Source organism: Eretmochelys imbricata, chromosome 6 (assembly GCF_965152235.1).
Source record: "Eretmochelys imbricata isolate rEreImb1 chromosome 6, rEreImb1.hap1, whole genome shotgun sequence".
Lineage (NCBI taxonomy): Eukaryota > Metazoa > Chordata > Testudines > Cheloniidae > Eretmochelys > Eretmochelys imbricata.
In genome coordinates, this window is record NC_135577.1 from 11155322 (window position 1) to 11175782 (window position 20461).

General features: G+C 44.5%; 1 pseudogene; it reads right to left on the reverse strand.

Moving 5' to 3' along the window:
* Positions 1-18840: 18840 nt before the first annotated feature.
* On the reverse strand, positions 18841-19472 carry LOC144266087 (olfactory receptor-like protein COR4; annotated as a pseudogene).
* Positions 19473-20461: the final 989 nt, after the last annotated feature.

Sequence of the window (20461 nt, forward strand, 5' to 3'; positions counted from 1 at the left end):
TATTTTCCATCCCCTTCTTAATTATTCCCAGAATCCTGTTTACTTTTTTGACTGCCACTGCACATTGAGTGGATGTTTTCAGAGAACTAGCCACAATAACTCCAAAATCTCTTTCTTGAGTGGTAACAGCTAATTTAGATCCCATCATTTTATATGTATAGTTGGGATTATGCTTACCAACAACAAGAATAAGATATGATAATAAGATAGAAAACAAATAAGTTTATCAAAGAACAGAGATTAAAGTGATAGAAAGTAAGATAACTGGAAACAGTTACTTATAAAACAAAATAATAACATGCTTTCTAGAGCCTAAATTTAACTAATACGGCACACCTTCAAAAGAAAAGCCTGGGAGCTTGAATGCATAACATTGTTAGACGCTAAAAATCATGGTTTTAATAAATATTTTGGATTTATGGTTTATTACAACAATGTGTAACCCCCTAATCCCCCTGTTTTGTCCTTTTCATAGAGGTGTTAACAGGCCACTTCACCTTGAATGGTCTCTTAGCCTTGGTCTACACTAGGAGTTGAGGTCGAATTTAGCAGCGTTAAATCGATTTAACCCTGCACCCGTCCACACGACGAAGCCCCTTTTTTTTTTCTTAAAGGGTTCTTAAAATCGATTTCCTTACTCCAACCCTGACAAGTATTTTATCGCTGAAATTGGCCTTGCTGGGTCGAATTTGGGGTACTGTGGACACAATTAGATGGTATTGGCCTCCGGGAGCTATCCCAGAATGCTCCATTGTGACTGCTCTGCACAGCACTCTCAAGTCAGATGTACTGGCCAGGTAGACAGGAAAAGGCCCGCGAACTTTTGAATTTCAATTTCCTGTTTGGCCAACGTGGCAAGCTGCAGATGACCATGCAGAGCTAATCACCAGAAGTGACCATGCAGAGCTCAGCAGCAGAGGTGACCATGATGGAGTCCCAGAATCGCAAAAGACTTCCAGCATGGACCTAACGGGAATCTGATCGCTGTATGGGGAGAGGAATCCATGCTATCAGAACTACATTCCAGTTTTTGAAATGCCAAAACCTTTGTCAAAATCTCCCAGGCCATGAAGGACAGAGGCCATAACAGGGACCCGAAGCAGTGCCGTATAAAACTTAAGAAGCTGAGGCAAGCCTACCAGAAAACGAGAGAGGCGAACAGCCGCTCCGGGACAGAGCCCCAAACATGCTGCTTCTATGATGAGCTGCATGCCATTTTAGGGGGTTCAGCCACCACTACCCCAGCCGTGTTGTTTGACTCCTTCAATGGAGATGGAGGCAAAAGGGAAGCAGGTTTTGGGGACGAGAAAGATGATAGCTCACAGCAAGCAAGCGGAGAAACCAGTTTTCCCGACAGCCAGGAACTGTTTCTCACCCTAGACCTGGAGCCAGTACCCCCCAAACCCACCCAAGGCTGCCTCCCGGACCCACCAGGCGGAAAATGGACCTCTGGTCAGTGTACCTTTTAAAATACTGGAAATGATTTAAAAGCAAGCATGTTTAATGATTAATTTGCCCTGGCATTAGCGGCTCTCCTGGATGTACTCCCAAAGCCTTTGCAAAAGGATTCTGGGGAGGGCAGCCTTATTCCATCCACCATGGTAGGACACTTTACCACTCCAGGCCAGTAGCACGTACTCAGGAATCATTGTAGAACAAAGCATTGCAGTGTACATTTGCTGGCATTCAAACAACATCAGTTCTTTATCTCTCTGTGTTATCCTCAGGAGAGTGATATCATTCATGGTCACCTGGTTGAAATAGGGTGCTTTTCTTAACGGGACATTCAGAGGTGCTCGTTCCTGCTGGGCTATTTGCCTGTGGCTGAACAGAAATGTTCCCTGCTGTTAGCCACAGGGAGGGATGAGGGGCTAGCCACACACTGGGGGGAGGCAAAATGTAACCTTGGAATGAAAGCACATGTGCTGTGTATGTAATGTTAACAGCAGACTTTACCGTGAAAGAGTGTACCCATTGTTCTATAAAAGGTGTCTTTTTAAATACCACTGTCCCTTTTTTTTTCTCCACCAGCTGCATGTGTTTCAAGGATCACAGGATCTTCTCCTTCCCAGAGGCTAGCGAAGATTAGAAGGTTAAAAAAACGCACTCGTGATGAAATGTTCTCTGACCTCATGCTGTCCTCCCACACTGACAGAGCACAGATGAATGCGTGGAGGGAGACAATGTCAGAGTGCAAGAAAGCACAAAATGAGGAAAGGTGGCGGGCTGAAGAGAGGGCTGAAGCTGAAAGGTGGCGGCAGTCTGATGAAATGAGGCAGGATTCAATGCTGAGGCTGCTGGGGGTCAAACTAATATGCTCGAGCGTATGGTTGAGCTGCAGGAAAAGCAGCAGGAGCACAGACCGCCGCTACAGCCCCTGTGTAACTAACCACCCTCATCCCCAAGTTCCATAGCCTCCACACCCAGACGCCCAAGAACGTGGTGGGGGGCGGCCCTCTGGCCACCCAGCCACTCCACCCCAGAGGATTGCCCAAGCAACAGAAGTCTGGTTTTAAAGTGCTGTGTGGCCTTGTTCTTCCCTCCTCCACCACCCCTCCTGGTGCTTCTCTCCTCCACCACCCCTCCTGGACTACCTGGGTAGTTATCCCCCTATTTGTGAGATGAATGAATAAAGAATGCATGAATGTGAAGCAAAAATGACTTTATTGTGTCTGCAAGCGGTGATCGAAGGGATGAGGGGAAGGTGGTTCGCTTACAGGGAAGTAGAGTGAACAAAGAGGCAGGGGGGTTCATCAAGGAGAAACAAACAGAACTTTCACACCGTACCCTGGCCAGTCATGAAACCGGTTTTCAAAGCTTCTTTCATGCGCACCACGCCCCCCTCTGCTTTTCTAACCACCCTGGTCTCCGGCAGTGTGCAACCAGCAGCCAGGTGATTTGCCTCAACCTCCCACCCCACCATAAACGTCTCCCCCTTACTCTCACAGATATTGTGGAGGGCACAGCAAGCAGTAATAACAGTGGGAATATTGGTTTTGCTGAGGTCTAACGGAGTCAATAAGCTGCGCCAACGCACATTTATATGTCCATTTGCACATTCTACCACCATTCTGCACTTGCTCAGCCTGTAGTTGAACAGCTCCTGACTACTGTCCGGGCTGCCTGTGTATGGCTTCATGAGCCATGGCATTAAGGGGTAGGCTGCGTCCCCAAGGATAACTATAGGCATTTCAACATCCCCAACGGTTATTTTCTGGTCTGGGAAGAAAGTCCCTTCCTGCAGCTTTTGAAACAGACCAGAGTTCCTGAAGATGCAAGTGTCATGTACCTTTCCCGGCCATCCCACGCTGATGTTGGTGAAACGTCGCTTGTGATCCACCAATGCTTGCAGCACTATGGAAACGTACCCCTTGCGGGTTTATGTACTCGGCGGCTTGGTGCTCGTGTGCCAAGATAAGGATATGGGTTCCGTCTATGGCCCCCACCACAGTTAGGGAATCCCATTGCAGCAAAGCCATCCACTATGACCTGCACATTTCCCAGGGTCACTATCCTTGATATCAGCAAATCTTTGATTGCGTTGGCTACTAGCATCACAGCAGCCCCCACAGTAGATTTGCCCACTCCAAATTGATTCCCAACTGACCGGTAGCTGTCTGGCGTTGCAAGCTTCCACAGGGCTATTGCCACTCGCTTCTCAACTGTGAAGGCTGCTCTCATTTTGGTATTTTTGCACCTCAGGGCAGGGGAAAGCAAGTCACAAAGTTCCATGAAAGTGGCCTTACGCATGCGAAAGTTTCACAGGCACTGTGAATCGTCGTAGACCTGCAACACTATGCAGTCCCACCAGTCTGTGCTTGTTTCCCGAGCCCAGAATCGGTATTCCACCACATGAACCTGCCCCATTAGCACCATGATACCCACATTGCCAGGGCCCATGCTTTGAGAGAAGTCTGTGTCCATGTCCTCATCATTCTCGTCACCGTGCTGATGTCGCCTACTTTCCCGGTTTCACTTTGCCAGGTTCTGGTGCTGCATATACTGATGGATAATGCGTGTGGTGTTTAATGTGCTGCTAATTGCCAAAGTGATCTGAGCGGCCTCCATGCTTGCCGTGGTATGGCCTCTGCACAGAAAAAAGGCACACAATGATTGTCTGCCGTTGCTCTGACGGAGAGAGGGGCGACTGACGACATGGTTTACAGGGTTGGCTTACAGGGAATTAAAATCAACCAAGGGGGTGGCTTTGTGAGAAACAGAATGACCCTCTAAAGGATAGAAATCAAACCTCAAGGATAGAACTCAAAACTGGGTTTAGCAGGTCGTTGATTTCATGGAGGGAGGGAGAAAATAAATACAAAACAAATCTGGTCTATTTCTTGCTTGATCCACTTCATCTATCTTATACATCTTGCTGGCAGCAAACTGTGCAGTACGACCGCTAGCTATCCTCATCTCCTGGGTGCTTGGCAGAAGACGGTGCAGTATGACTGCTGGCCATCGTCTTCTGCTGATTAAAAGACAGTGTACTGCCGGTAGGATTAAATTGCCATGAGACAAAACTTAAAAGGGAAATGACCTGGCTGAATCACTCCCATGTTTGCCCAGGTACCCCTGACCTCATTGAGGTCAGTTAAAAGAACACCCAGGACTACATCGACAAAGGCTACCAGTCATACTGCACTGTCTGCTGCCAAAGGGCCATAAACTGCTGGTGTGTAGCAATGCAGTACCACGTCTGCCAGCACCCAGGAGACATACGGTGATGGTTAGCTGAGCGGGCTCCATGCTTGCCGTGATATGGCGCCTGCATAGGTAACTCAAGAAAAAAGGTGCAAAATGATTGTCTGCCCTTGCTTTCATGGAAGGAGGGAGCGAAGGGGGGGCCTGACAATATGTACCCAGAACCATCCGCGATCAGCAGGAAAGAGAGAAAAAAGAAAAAAAAACTTTTGGAGTGATAATCAATGTGGGCCATTTTTAGCGGTTGACAAGAATGTGTGAGGAACAGTAGGGGGAAATAAACATGGCGAATTTATCCCCCACTACCAGTGTTCCTCACACATTCTTATCAACTGCTGGAAATGGCCCACCTTGGTTATCACTACAAAAGGTTTTTTCTCTCCTGCTGGTAATAGCTCACCTTACCTGATCACTCTGGTTACAGTGTGTATGGTAACACCCATTGTTTCATGTTCTCTGTGTATATAAAATCGCCCCACTGTTTTTTCCACTGCATTCCATACGATGAAGTGAGCTGTAGCTCATGAAAGCTTATGCTCAAATAAATTTGTTAGTCTCTAAGGTGCCACAAGTACTCCTTTTCTTTTTACAATCTGTAACTATTTATGGTAAACAATCTGTCCCACCTTGTATTTACCTGTGAGACACTGAGTACCTTCCCCAGCTCTGAAGAACTCAAAAGCTTCTCTCTTTCACCAATAGAAATTGGTTCAATAAAAGATGTTACCTCACCCACCTTGTCTCTCAAGGTGTTCCCCTGTCTCCTACAAGATAGCTTACTCTATTTGTTCCCCAGCATTTTCAACCAGTTTGGCTGAGATCCCTACCCATAAAATCAAGCCCGCTAGCAGCTTGTCCTCACAGGTTGAAGCAATAACTGGGGGTTTAGCTGCACTTCAGATATAGTTTCAAAAGTTCATTGTCTTACCCCTCCACACGTTACCCCTGCTTTTTTTCTCCCTGCAGCCCCTGTAATCTATTGATTAGCATTTTGCTCAGAATGTAAATGATGTCCATTGTGAACCATACAGTACTTAATTTGCACATGACCAGTTATAATGAGGTAAGCATCTCTTCTTCCCTGACTGCCAGGAATATGTGGATTATTTTTTGGTGACCTGTGTTAACTCACAGACCTAGGGAACCTGTATTTTGGTATATACACATAAGTCTTCACATATTTTGCATACATATATCTCACAATGATTATGCTGACCAGTGGGACACAGGCTTTCATTAGGGACATTACAGGACAGTCTTTGGTGGACAAGTGTGTAGATATCCGACTCAGAGGGTTCCCGTAATCCTTGTGTACCTCTGTGCCCTCTGTTAGTTGGCATCAAGAGGTCCTTGGGTAACATCTCGCTCTTGGCCAAGTCTAGTAATTCTATAATAAATCATTTGGAAGATGACTTCTGTATGTAGCTGTGACCCTTACACTCACGGTATTGTGTTGTAGGGGCTAATGCTGTTGCATTGGTGTGAATGATCCTTGGGTTCAATTCTGGTGCCTCGTCTTGGAAATCTCATAGGAATTATTGATATCTACCCAATGCAGGGTAGTTACAGAACCAGTAAAACTCAGCAGGTAAACTGAGATTTATACACTACCCATTGGGATCCCACGAGGTGGCCTTTTACAAGGAAAGCAAGGGGGCTAGAGGAGAAAGGACTCAGTGTTTGAGAGGATGGGTAATAACTACAGCACATGAAATAAACCAAAAACACTTTTCTGTAATCTGCAGCACCATCCCTCCCCCCCCCACAGCCAGGGTATAGTCTAGCTACACAGCGATTTGCCTGCTGTGTACAGATGGAAGGTCTGCACCCAGGGCTGCTCCTGAGATTCTGGATGTAGCCACTTCAGCTACAGCTGAAGGAGCAGTATTCTACATAAGTAGCTTTCAGATCAGTTAGTAGGACTTTATAAGTCAAAACTGCACCTTCAAACCAATTTTCCAGTGGATTGATCTATCTATCTATCTACCTATCTATCTGTGTGTGCTACACCTGGTCAAAGCAAACCTAGCTGTGTAAGGATGAGCAATTTATGTGATGACTCCAAGAGTTTTCCATCTGGATGAAGGGGAGGGGGATCATTTATATTCTCTTACAAGCCTTTGGGACCTGATCCCTTAAGTCTCTCCAAGCTCAGGCAGGTGAGTAGAAGAAGGAGCTTCAGCTATCTTCATATTGCTGGGGCCAAGTATATTTGTGGAGAAGTGATTGTATAACTCTGTGCAAGGATGCTGTCATGCATATTGGTAATTAGTCTCAGGGTGTCCATAGGTCACTGAGACTGAATGATTCAAAGCATTGGGAGTGGAATATGGAGATTTTCACTGCTAGAGTTCTGTCTCCAATCTGGCCCCAGGTTTTGCAGATAGGATGGCTCAAGAGATGTGGAATTATCTAAAGGTTCAGGGCTATATTGTGCTTTGATCACCGGCTCTGTGTAAGGGGCAATGCTTAACTATACCACCCCAGCAGGAGTTCAGGGATTGAATTGTGACAGGTACCACAGCAGATATCATCTGTTCATTGAGACAGAGGGGAAGAGCCAGTTCTCTGCCAACTTTCCACCCACCTGTGTATCAGCTGTGTAGCCCCAGCTTTCCCCATTAGTGTCCCCTACATAGGGTCATGTCTGTGGGGACTTACTCTTCCTTATGTGTGAATGGCCCCATAGAGCCAGGTCAGGCTCTGGCTCTCAGACTGTATGTCTGTTTTGTTTAAGCATCCAAAGCTTTTCTGTGCAAAGCAAATATCTGGAATCAATAACACTGGGCTAGCAATGAGCAAAAAGCGGGTGGCAAATACCCACTTTCTCATGAGAGTCCCAGCACCTCTACTCCTGGTCTCAGTTGGACACTGAAAACACATGAAAGCCATGAAAATATATGCAAGTGTTTCAGAATCTTAAACCAACTCATGTCTGAACTGGGGACTAGAAGAAGAGGATGGGTCTGTGGGGGAGCCATGAGTTGTTCTTTGGGTGGGGGGGAGGGGTTGGAACTAGTTCATTCATCCCCAGTACAGAATATATATTTACCATAAACATGAAGGAACCAAATGTCTAAATGACTTTCATGTTAGATTAAGGAAACCAACAGAAGAAAGAACAAATGTAAGTCCTACGGAGAAAGCACGTGTGCATGTGTTGTGTCCTCAGTCACATGACACATCACCTCTGTCTTACAAAATAGCAGCTGCCGATGCAGACAGCAGATTTCTTGATAAGGAAATCATCAGGAGAGAGAAAAAGGGGGAGTTCATTCTTCCACTCTTCATCATCTGTGCCCAGGCTGCCAAAGAGTGTCCCAGCCACTGCCAGTTATCACTATGTGGTTTCTTCAGTGGATGGGGTGGAGATATAAATACCTGAACATTAGGAATTTCTGGGATTTTCAAAGACGCTTGAGGGACTTAGGAGCCCACATCTCCATTAAAATTCAATGGAAGTTGGGTTTCTTAGTCTCTTCGCTGACAGCAACTGGGACCAGCAACTCCATTTTCAAGAAAACGTGTTAGTGGGAGAGGGGGAATTAACTGTTCATAGATTCTGCAGAAGGGCTTTGCTTGAGGGTTAGCAGGCCTAGTAGTCAGGCTGCAGCCAAACCATCTCTCTGAGTTTTGGGATGGATTTTTTGCTCAGCCTGGGGGGGAACCAGCAGCCAAGTCACAGTTCATCACAGCTCCCCACCTCTAGAGCCCTCTGGGATCTCTCAAATGGCTGGAGGAGAAGGAAAGGGTAGGGAGACCCAGGCTCTTCCTCTCCTTCCGGTCTTGGCCCATGGCCCAAGGGGGTAGAGGCGAGGGATGGCTCAGTCCCTTCTGGCTCCTACTTCAGATCAGCCTCTCCTGGGCACCTTCCTACCTTTCCTGTTTTCCCTTCAGTTTGGGGCATGGCACCAACCTTCTGGTTACAGTCTCAGAAATTCAAAGCCTCAGCTACGGGCAGTGGAGGCTTCCCTGCTCACTCTCAGAACCCAGTTGTTTCCCCTGGTCAGAACGTTGGTTGCCCTGGTCAGGCCCCTGGCCAGGCCCCTGGCTAGGCCCCTGGCCAGGCCCCTGGCTTGGCCCCTGGCCTCCCAGCTGAATCATACTCCCAGTCCTGGTTCTTCCCCTGTAGATTTCTGCAGCCGGTCTTGTTTTCGCTTTCCCCACCCAGCCAGCAGAGCTCCCTTTTAAGCAGGTCCTTTGCAGGGAGCATGCCTGGCAGCTGTTAAGGGGCAGTGCCTTCTTGGCCCAATATTCCTCCAATGCTCCTTTAACAGTAGTGTGTGGGCTGTAAACCTCCTCACAGATTCATAGGTTCTAATGCCAGAAAGGACTACCATCATTATCTTGTCTGACCTTCTGTATACACATGCTGCAAAATTGCTCCCAGAAACTGGATTAAAACCCGTTTTTCAGAAAGAAAACTAATCTGATTTTAAAATCCCAAGGGATGGTAAATCCAGCACCTCCTCAGGGAAGCTGTTCCAGTGTGTACTTACCCTCAATTCTACGTACATACATCTTATTTCAAACTTGAATTTGTGTAACTTCAACTTCCAGCCATTGGAATGTGTTATGAATTTGTCAGCAAGGTATCCTCTCCACAGTCAGATACCTTATCTATGTGTCTGCTGGACATGCACAAGTCCATAGGCTGGATGCAATGCATCCAAGGGTGCTGAGGGAGCTGGCTGATGTGATTTCAGAGCCATTAGCCATTACCTTTGAAAACTCATGGCAATTGGGGGAGGTCCCGAATGATTGGAAAAAGGCAAATATAGTGCCCATCTTTTAAAAAGGGAAGGAGGAGAATCCGGGGAAATACAGCCTCACCTCAGTCCCTGGAAAAATCATAGAGCAGGTCCTCAAGGAATCCATTTTGAAGCATTTGGAGGAGAGGAAGGTGATCAGGAACAATCAACATGGATTCAGCAAGCCCAAGTAATGCCTGACCAACCTGATTGCCTTCTATGCTGAGATAACTAGGTATATGGATATGGGGAAAGTGGTGGACCTGATATACCTTGACTTTAGCAAACGTTTTGATATGGTCTCCCCCAGTATTCTTGCCAGCAAGTTAAAAAAGTATGGATTGGATGAATGGACTATAAGGTGGATAGAAAGCTGGCTAGATCGTTGGGCTCAACAGGTAGTGATCAAAGGCTCAATGTCTAGTTGGCAGGTGGTATCAAGTGGAATTCCCCAGGGTTCGGTCCTGGGGCCGGTTTTGTTCAACATCTTCATTAATGATCTGGATGATGGGATGGATTGCTCCCTCAGCAAGTTTGCGGATGACACCAAGATGGGGGGAGAGATAGATACGCTGGAGGGTAGGGATAGGGTCCAGAGTGACCTAGACAAATTGGAGGATTGGGCCAAAAGAAATCTGATGAGGTTCAACAAGAACAAGTGCAGAGTCCTGCATTTAGGACAGAAGAATCCCATGCACTGCTACAGGCTGGGGACTGACTGGCTAAGCAGCAGTTCTGCAGAAAAGGACCTGGGGATTACAGGGGATGAGAAGCTGGATATGAGTCAGCAGTGTGCCCTTGTTGCCAAGAAGGCTAATGGCATGTTGGGTTGCATTAGTAGGAGCATTGCCAGCAGATCAAGGGAAGTGATTATTCCCTTCTATTTGGCACTGGTGAGGCCACACCTGGAGTATTGTGTCCAGTTTTGGGCCCCCCACTACAGAAAGGATGGGGGCAAATTGGAGATAGTTCAGCAGAGGGCAACAAAAATGTTTAGAGGGCTGGGGCACATGACTTACGTGGAGAGGCTGAGGGACCTGGGCTGGTATAGGCAGGGAACTGTGAAGCCTGGGAATACCCTTGTCAGAAGGGAGAGGGACACGTATCTCCACCCAGTCATAGCATCACAGAAGATTAGGGTTGGAAGAGACCTCAGAGCCCATCAGTCCCCATCCCCCAGACATCTAGTCCAAGCCCCCGCTCAAAGCAGGACCAACCCCAACTAAATCATCCCGGCCAGGGCTTTGTCATGCCAGGCCTTAAAAACCTCTAAGGATGGAGATTCAACTACCTCCCTAGGTAACGCCTTCCAGTGTTTCATGACTTGATGATCTTATTGTCCCTTCTAGCCTTAAAATATATCATAGAATCGTAGAATATGAGGGTTGGAAGTGACCTCAGGAGGTTATCTAGTCCAACCCCTGCTCAAAGGAGGATCAATCCCGACTAAATCATCCCAGCCAGGGCTTTGTCAAGCCGGGCCTTAAAAACCTCTAAGGATTCCACCACTTCTCTAGGTAACCCATTCCAGTGCTTCACCACGCTCCTAGTGAAATAGTTTTTCCTAATATCCAACCTAGACCTTCCCCACTACAACTTGAGACCATTACTCCTTGTTCTGTCATCTGCCACCACAGAAAACAGCCTTCTTCCCTCCTCTTTGGAACCCCCTGCAGGTAGTTCAAGATGCTATCAAGTCTCCCCTCACTCTTCTCTTCTGTAAACTAAATAACCCCAGTTATTTAGTGGATTAACTACCAGGCTAGGGGCCAGGAGACCCAGATGTTCTTCTTTCTCTATGCTGAGAAGGTGGACTGAGGGGGATTGAGACCAAAGCTGTTTGTCAAAACCAAGACATTTTGTGGAAATACAGCAAGGATAAATATTCCTGATCCCAGCAGCTGCCCTCTACATTCACCAGTTTCTACAAAATTTCCATTGGGAAGGTTTCTTAGAGCCAGGATAGAATTTCTGGTGAGAGGGACATTGATCCCCAGAATAGATCCCCAATGGTTAGGACACGCATCTGGGCAGTAAGAGACCACATTTGGTGGCCAGAAGTAAACACTATGATCATCTAATTTGACCTCCTATATAACACAGAACTTCACTGTATCAATTCCTGTTTGAGCTAGAGCATATCTTGTAGAAAAACATCTAATTTTGATTTAAAACTCAGAAGCAGAAACTGATTCAGAACAAGGAGTTGAACCCAGGTCTCCTACATTCCAGTAAGGTTCCTAACCACTAGTTTATAGAATCAAGTTTTCTAAATCTCTCGTGTTGGAACTATTACACTTTTAAACATACGGCAACATTTGTAAAGGCTCCTTGTAAATTTTGTTTTTAAGGAGATGGATATTTAAAAGCACACAATGTCTGGAAATATTACTTAGCTTACCTGATTGTTGCATGAAGATTTCAAAGGGATTGATGAAGGTCATTAGGTTTTTTAGGATCCTCAGTATAAAGTGGCACAATATTTCTCCTTAATGGCTGCTCTGGGTTGGAGTGACTTGTTTCTGCTCCATTGCTAAGGTAGAATTGTTATATTGTACTTGTGTCAAAACTTCAACAAACCTGTGGGACACAGGGCCATTTCATCATTGATTCCAGTGGATTGTGGTTGTGTGTTGTGCTGCAGTTTTTCACTGGGACCTGATCCCTGAAGCTTTTCAGTCCTCAAAATCCCAGGTGCACAGAAGAACAACTAGAGAGAACACAGAGTCTGGGACAGGGCTGGATTACCTGGCACGTGCTTAGGGCACCAGCAAAGCAGGGAGCATAAAAAAAAGAGATTTTTTTCTGAAAAAATTTGATATTTGATATTTTTTTAAAAGCATCGAAGTAGTCATCATGGGAAAAATCAGAACTTTGTTATACTTCCTTACACGCCACTAAACACTCTTCCCCCTTTTTTCTGTTCTCTTTTTATTACTTATCCCCACCTAAATCAGGAGAGCATCCTACTAATGTAGATCGAAATAATGCAAGGAAATCAGATCCTGTCATGTATTGTGGCTCAGTTTAACCCATTTCTGGCAGGCCATATGTCAAAATGTGGGAATGCTGGCACAGGTAACCCATCATACTTAGCCAAGACAATATGTGATGAACTCATTGGTCTAATGAGTGACAAAGTTCGTTCAGCTATTGTGGATGAAATAACTACTGCTGAGTACTTCAGTTTATCTGTTGACTCTACACCTTATCTTTCACATATTGATCAATTGAGTATTGTTCTAAGATATTTGTCTCCCACAGATGAAAAACCAGCTGAATGATTTATAACATTCCTCAGTTTGAAAAGTCACACTGGTGAAGAAATGGGAAATCAAGTACTGAATTATCTGTGCCAAGTTTGCAAAATAGATTTCTCAAAGTGCAGAGGTCAGTCTTATGACAACGCTGCCAACATGTCAGGGCATTATCAAGGAATGCAGAAGAAGCTTTTAGAACAGAACAAATATGCCATATTCATACCATGTGCTGCACACACTCTCAGGCTTGTTGGCTGCAGTGTTGTTGATTTTTCTCAAAAGTCCAGCTACTTTATACATTTTTCTCTGCCTCAGCACACCGATGGGGAATTCTTAAAACATATCTGGGCAATGATCGTGTGTTGAAATCTCTTTCTAATACTCGCTGGGAGGCACATGCAGTGGCAACAAGTGCAATTCTGGAGTCCTACTCAAAGATTGTGGATGCATTAGAAAGTAGAGCTGAAGACCAATCACAAAAGGGAGAAACTATACGAGAGGCAGAAAACATTGCAAACTAGATGCAAGAAATAAAATTTTACAAAACTTTTACCACACTAGTCAAGCTCTCCAAGAAAAAGAATTGGATTTGAAAACATGTGCAGACCTCTGCCAATCATTAACAGACCACTTACACACTTTGAGGAATGATTTTGAAAGATTTGAAGACATATCAAAAGATATCTTGCCTGATACTAACTACAAAGAAACCCAGTCCCACAAGCCAATCAAGAAAAAAAAAAGCAAATGATAGCAGTGCAACAGAAACAGCATTGAATCCTAGAGACAAATTTTGCATATCTACTTACCACACTATAATTGATACACTTGAAGCTCATATGAAGAGGAGAGGTAAAGTAGTATCAAGTAGATTTTCTTTTCTAAATGATATGGACTTATCTGATGAACAATATTGACAAGGTTCCCAAAAGCTAGTTGACTCATACTCTGTTGACCTGAACATGAATCTCTGTGGAGAAGTACGGCAGTTCCACTGTTATATGCACACAAAGTTTAATGAAACAGGAAAAATGAAATTCAGTCACATTGATCTTCATGATACAATATTGAAATAGGGAATACAATGTGTATTTCCAAATGTAGAGATCACATGATGTATTTTTCTAACATTGATGATTACTAACTGCTCCGCAGAATGCTCTTTTTCTCAGCTGAAAAGAATAAAAAACCCACAGAGAACAATAATGTGTCAGGACAGACTTGATTCACTTTCCCTACTGCGTATGGAAGCGGACATGCTTCCTGGAGTCAGCTTCAATGAATTTATCCAGTATTTTGCAATCAGAAAATCTAGAAAGAAGCTATTTTAATTTCAGCATACATGTAAGTTTTGTGTCATTTCGAAAAATAAAATGTTATTTTACAGTATAGTATTGTTTTTATTTTGAATTACATATTGGGGTGCACCATAATCTTTTCAGTTCTTAGGGCCTCTAAAGATCTTAATCCGGCCCTGGTCTGGGATTATTTAGCCCAGACAAAAGAAGCATTAGTTTGCTTTGAATGACAGTACACAAGAGACATGCTGAAGCATTAATTTTAATCATATTAATTTTCTTCTAAGGGGATATTTACAAAATGTAGTGTTTGACTGGGACCACGGACACCTAAGATCTATTTCAGGTTCAGCCAGGAGCCTGCTGGGACTTGGGCAGGTCACTTCTCCTCTCTGTGCCTCATTTTCTCCATTTGCCCATTTATGCCTCAGTTCAGCGATCCCTTCCTATTCAGTAAAACATTTAAGAATTCCCTTGCGTTAGACACATATTTAAGTCCCATTAAACATGTTCTTACACATAACACTCTTTAAATATGTTCAGGGCTGTTATAAAGAGAACAGTGATTGTCATAAACACACAGCTAAGGGTAGCATAAAATCCCTCCTGGGTAGCTGTACTGAATCTTTACTTGTAAGGGGTAAGAAGCTCAAATAACCTAGTTGGCACCTGACGAAAAGGGCCAATAAGAAAAGAAGATACTTTTCAATCACGGGGGAGGGGGCGGGGAGGAGGTTTTGTTTGGCTCTCTTTGTTTGTTCCCTCTCTGGACGGAGAAAGAGACCAGTCAGGAAAAACATCTGAAAACATACCTGAATGAGGATCTAAGATTACAAAAATTGTAAGTAATGGCAAGGAAATGTGTTAGATTATCTTTTGTTTTAGCTTGTGACTTTTCCCTATGCTGAGTGAGTTTTATTCCTGGGTTTTTTTTGTAACTTTGAAGCTGAGCCTAGAGGGGAATCCTCTGTGTTTTAAATCTTTTTATTACCCTGTAAAAAGTAATCTTCCATCCTGATTTTTGCAGGTGTGATTTTTAGTTTTTTTTTTAAATTTTCTTTTAAGAACCTGATTGATTTTCAGTGTCCTTAAAACCAAGGCATTTGTCTGTGCTCACATTGAAACCAATTGGTTTGGATATTATTCTCAAGCCTCCCCAGGAAAGGGGGTGAAGGGGCTTTAGGGAATATTTTGGGGAAATAGGGACTCCAAGTGGCCCTTTTCCTGAATTTTTGTCTAAATCATTTGGTGGTAGCATCAATACGGCCCTAGGACAAGGAAAGGATTTGTGCCTTAGCGAAGTTTTTAACCTAAGCTGGTAGAAATAAGCTTAGGGGGATCTTTCATGCATTTCCCCACATATGTACCCCAGAGTTCAGAGTGGGGAGGGAACCCTGACAGTGATAAATTGTCTTCCATTTCCACTGAAGGTAGGGAAAGAAGTAATCTACAGCAAGGGAGATACAGGTTAGACACAAGGAAAATCTTTAGCTAAGGGCAGTAGCTTCCAAGGAAGGTTGTGGAATCCCTATCATTGGAGGTCTCTAAGAACAGGTGGGACAAACACCTGTCAGAGATGGTCTAGGTTTACTTGGTCCTGACTCAGCACAGCAGGATGGACTAGATAACCTCTCGCAGTCCTTTTCAGCCCTGCATTTGTATGATTTTATAAAGACTGTGTGCAAGTGCTTTGCTGAATAGGAACTGACTTAACCATATCCTTAAATGCTTCACTGAACTGGGGCTAAAGTTGGAAGAGTCAAAATGAAATGGATAAATCCTTATAAACTGGAAGAACTCCTGATATAGTCCAGTTCACTCTGTATGCAACTATGAGGGAGAGTAATTCAATTTAGAGATTGTGGCACTGGAATCAGAGACTGTCAAGGTTCCTCCCCCACTCTGAACTCTAGGGTACAGATGTGGGGACCTGCATGAAAAACCTCCTAAGCTTCTCTTTACCAGCTTAGGTCAAAACTTCCCCAAGGTACAAAATATTACACCCGTTATCCTTGGACTGGCCGCTACCACCACCAAACTAATACTGGTTACTGGGGAAGAGCTGTTTGGACGCGTCTTTCCCCCCAAAATACTTCCCAAAACCCTGCACCCCACTTCCTGGACAAGGTTTGGTAAAAAGCCTCACCAATTTGCCTAGGTGACTACAGACCCAGACCCTTGGATCTTAAAAACAATGAACAATCCTCCCAACACCTGCACCCCCCCTTTCCTGGGAAATGTTGGATAAAAAGCCTCACCAATTTGCATAGGTGACCACAGACCCAAACCCTTGGATCTGAGAACAATGAAAAAGCATTCAGTTTTCTTCCAAGAAGACTTTTAATAAAAATAGAAGTAAATAGAAATAAAGAAATCCACCCATAAAATCAGGATTGTAGATATCTTACAGGGTAATTAGATTCAAAAACATAGAGAACCCCTCTAGGCAAAATCTTAAGTTACAAAAAAGATACACAGACAGAAATAGTTATTCTATTCAGCACAATTCTTTTCTCAGCCATTTAAAGAAATCATAATCTAACACATACCTAGCTAGATTACTTACTAAAAGTTCTAAGACTCCATTCTTGGTCTATCCCTGGCCAAGACCCAGCATACAGACAGACACAGACCCTTTGTTTCTCTCCCTCCTCCCAGCTTTTGCAAGTATCTTGTCTCCTCATTGGTCATTTTGGTCAGGTGCCAGCGAGGTTACCTTTAGCTTCTTAACCCTTTACAGGTGAGAGGAGCTTTCCCCTGGCCAGGAGGGATTTCAAAGGGGTTTACCCTTCCCTTTATATTTATGACAGAGACTTTCAGTTTAGGTATATGTTCTGGGCTCCAGACCACAATACTGGAGTGGGCTTGTATTGCTATAACTTCCTTTCCCATAGCGGCATCAAATACTCAGAGGAAGAGGGAGCAGCCACATCTTGTTCCACAATTGAATAAACAGGGCTTGGCTAACCAGGGGCCGCTAACAGGGAGTTTAGAGAGGGAGTTCTCCAGGTGAAGGAGGAGCAAATACGAGACCCTTGGGGTAAGTGGCTGTCTGTAGTGTGTGTTTGTGTTTGCGGGTTACGTGGTGTGCGCTGAGTTTGTATTTGTTTGTTTTGTTTGAAGGACCATGTGCTGTGGCCGGCAGTTGGAAGCTATGAGCTTCTAAACAAGGTTTGAAATCTAGAAGCCTCTGTTCATTGGCTGAGCCTTAGGCAGGGCTATCAAGGAGGCCAGGGCTTTATAAAGCAGTGAGAAAGCAACCAGGGAGCTTTGCGACCAAGGGCCGCTAACAGGGAGTTTCGAGAGGGAGTTTGGAAGGGGAGTGGGAATGGGGCAAGGTACACTTACACTAAACTATAATCAAAACGTCTTGATTTAAACAAAAACCCTATCATTAAAGTAGGTAATTGTAACCTATCACTTTAAATTTCAAGAGTTTTCCTGGTCCCACCTGCAGGCTAGGAGGCTCTGCAAGGAAACTTCTGATCAGAGTCATTCTGCAGAGAGCTAACTTGGAACAAGGTGGGGTGAGTTGAGCTTCTCTGTCTTATAGTATGTTTACTCTGTACACCACCGGTGGTGGTGTGTAGGGTATTTGTAGCTACACATGTAGTAATTGAATTACTCTCCCTCATAGTTGCATACAGAGTGAACTGGACTAAATCAGGAGTTCTTTCAGTTTATAAGGATTTATCCATTTCATTTTGACTCTCGAAACTCCCTGTTAGCGGCCCCTGGTTCGCCAAGCCCTGTTTATTCAATTGTGGAACAAGATGGGGCTGCTCCCTCTTCCTCTGACTATTTGATGCCTCTATGGGAAAGGAAGTTATAGCAATACAAGCCCACTCCAGTATTGTGGTCTGGAGTCCAGAACATATACCTAAACTGAAAGTCTCTGATTCCAGTGCCACAATCTCTAAATTGAATTACTCTCCCTCATAGTTGCATACATAAGTGTACCTTGCCCAGACTTTGTCCACACTGCAGTGCGTAGCTACATGTGTCAGTGAAAGGCTCTGGCAGTGGGGAGGCAGCGGAGAAAGGTTTTAGCAGCGGTGACATAGTGGGATACTACATTGCTAAGATAGTAGTGTAGATGGAAGAGTCACTGGTTGGGCATGTAGAGGACTATGCAGGGTACATACTTTAAGGGTCCAGGTGTGTCTTTACTCACCTAAGCAACGCCTCATCATGTGCACTGCTATCTACACTGGTGGTAGGAGGCATGTTAGGTTACCTACTCTACACACCACCCTAAAGATTGTGCAGTGTAGATATAGCCTTAGGCAGAAGCCTGCTTTGTCTCTCTCTGTTTTAAGGTTCTTGCTTGTTATTATTTTGAATTCTAAAGAAATAAGTGGTATGTTGCAACCTTCCAGAAAGCGTATTTCATGCTTTCATGTAACTTCTCTGTCTGTGTGATGTGAACATAACATTGTTTCCACACTGTAGGGGTCAGGGGTATGTCCGTATTGGCACACCATCCAGTTCTTTATGAGACTGGGCTGAGCACTTAGGGAGATGGGAGTTGGATGAAAGGGGTTTTATTTACTTAGAATAAAAAAGAACAGAATAATATAATGCTATTCTACTAAGGATCTGATATGATAGAACTTTAAGTGATATAAATTCATTAAAACCAGCTATATCATGCAATGCACATTGTGTGTTTTTGATACACACCTTAAACCTTTGCGACCTGAAAGAACCTTTGCACTCTTTCTGGCAATGCTGCTGACACGGAATTCCTGATTTCACACCACAACAGACCCCTTTTTCCTACCACCCCTCCCCATTAGTTACTCTGAAGGATGTTTTGCTAGACTTTTACTGAGTAATAATCATTTTCCTTACAGCACATTTCACATCTTTGTTTCTCAGGCTGTAGGTCAGGGGGCTCAGCATAGGGATCACCACTGCATAGAACATTGAGGCCATTTTATCTGTATCCAGTGAGTAGCTGGAACTGGGTCGGAAATACATGAAGAGAATCATCCCTTGGAATATGGCGACAGCTGTCAGATGGGAGATGCAGGTGGAGAAGGTTTTGCGCCTGCCCTCGGCATAGCAGATCCTCAGCATGGCTAGGATGATGAGAATGTATGAGACAATGATGATCAGAAAAGTGCTTATTTCAAACAAGCTGCCAAAGATGAAAACCAGCATCACATTCATATGGATGTTGCTGCAGGAAATTTTCAGAAGAGGGGTGAAATCACAGTAAAAGTGATTGATGACATTGGAATCACAAAAGGATAATCTCAGCAAACTACTTCTGTTTATCAAAGACTTCACAAAGCCCCAGAAATACGACCCAACCACTAGCATTATGAGACCCTCTTGGTCATGGTGACTGTGTAGAGCAGTAGGTTGCAGGTGGCCACATAGTGATCATACACCATCACAGGCAGGAGGAAAATCTCAGAGGTGACAAATACAACAAAAAAGCCATATTGCATAATGCACCCACTATACGAAATGTCTTTGCTTTCCTCTAAGAAATTGAACAGCATATTGGGAGCAATATTCCAATCCCTGGAAAAGTCATGGAGCTGGTCCTCAAGGAAACCATTTTGAAGCACTTGGAAGAGAGGAAGGTGATCAGGAACAATCAACCGATCACCAAGGGCAAGTCATGCCTGGCCTACCTGATTGCCTTCTATGATGAGATAACTGGCTCTATGGATATGGGGAAAGCGGTGGATGTGATATATCTTGACTTTAGCAAAGGTTTTGATACAGTCTCCCATAGTATTCTTGCCAGCAAGTTTAAAAAGTATGGATTGGATGAATGGATAGAAAGCTGGCTAGATCATCGGGCTCATCAGGTAGTGATCAATGGCTCAATGTCTAGTTGGCAGCTGGTATCAAACGGAGTGCCCCAGGGGTCAGTCCTGGGGATGGTTTTGTTCAACATCTTTATTAATGATTTAAACAATGGAATAGATTGCACCCTCAGTGATTATTTCCCTCTATTCTGCACTGGTGAGGCCACATCTGGAGTATTATGTCCAGTTTTGCCCCCTGCCCCCCCATTACAGAAAGGATGGGGACAAAGTGGAGAGAGTCCAGTGGAGGGCAACAAAAATGATCAGGGGACTGGGGCACATGACTTATGCGGAGAGACTGAGGGAACTAGGCTTGTTTAGTCTGCAAAAGAGAAGAGTGAGGGGGAATTTGATAGCAGCCTTCAGCTACCTGAAGGGGGGTTCTAAAGAGAATGGAGCTCAGCTGTGGCTGATGACAGACAGCTGCAGCGGCACAGGAGCCAGCAAACAGAGCTGTAAACAGGGAAGTTTGAGTGGGAGTTCTGTTGGAGGAGAAGGTATTTGTGTGTGCTTGGTTTTGTATTGGTAGTATTTGTATGTGTAGAGGTTTGTAGGGGCTTTGTGCTGGGAGAGAAGCTGAGCCCTGATTAGGGGGCGGGGCTTCACTGACTAGGGGTCCT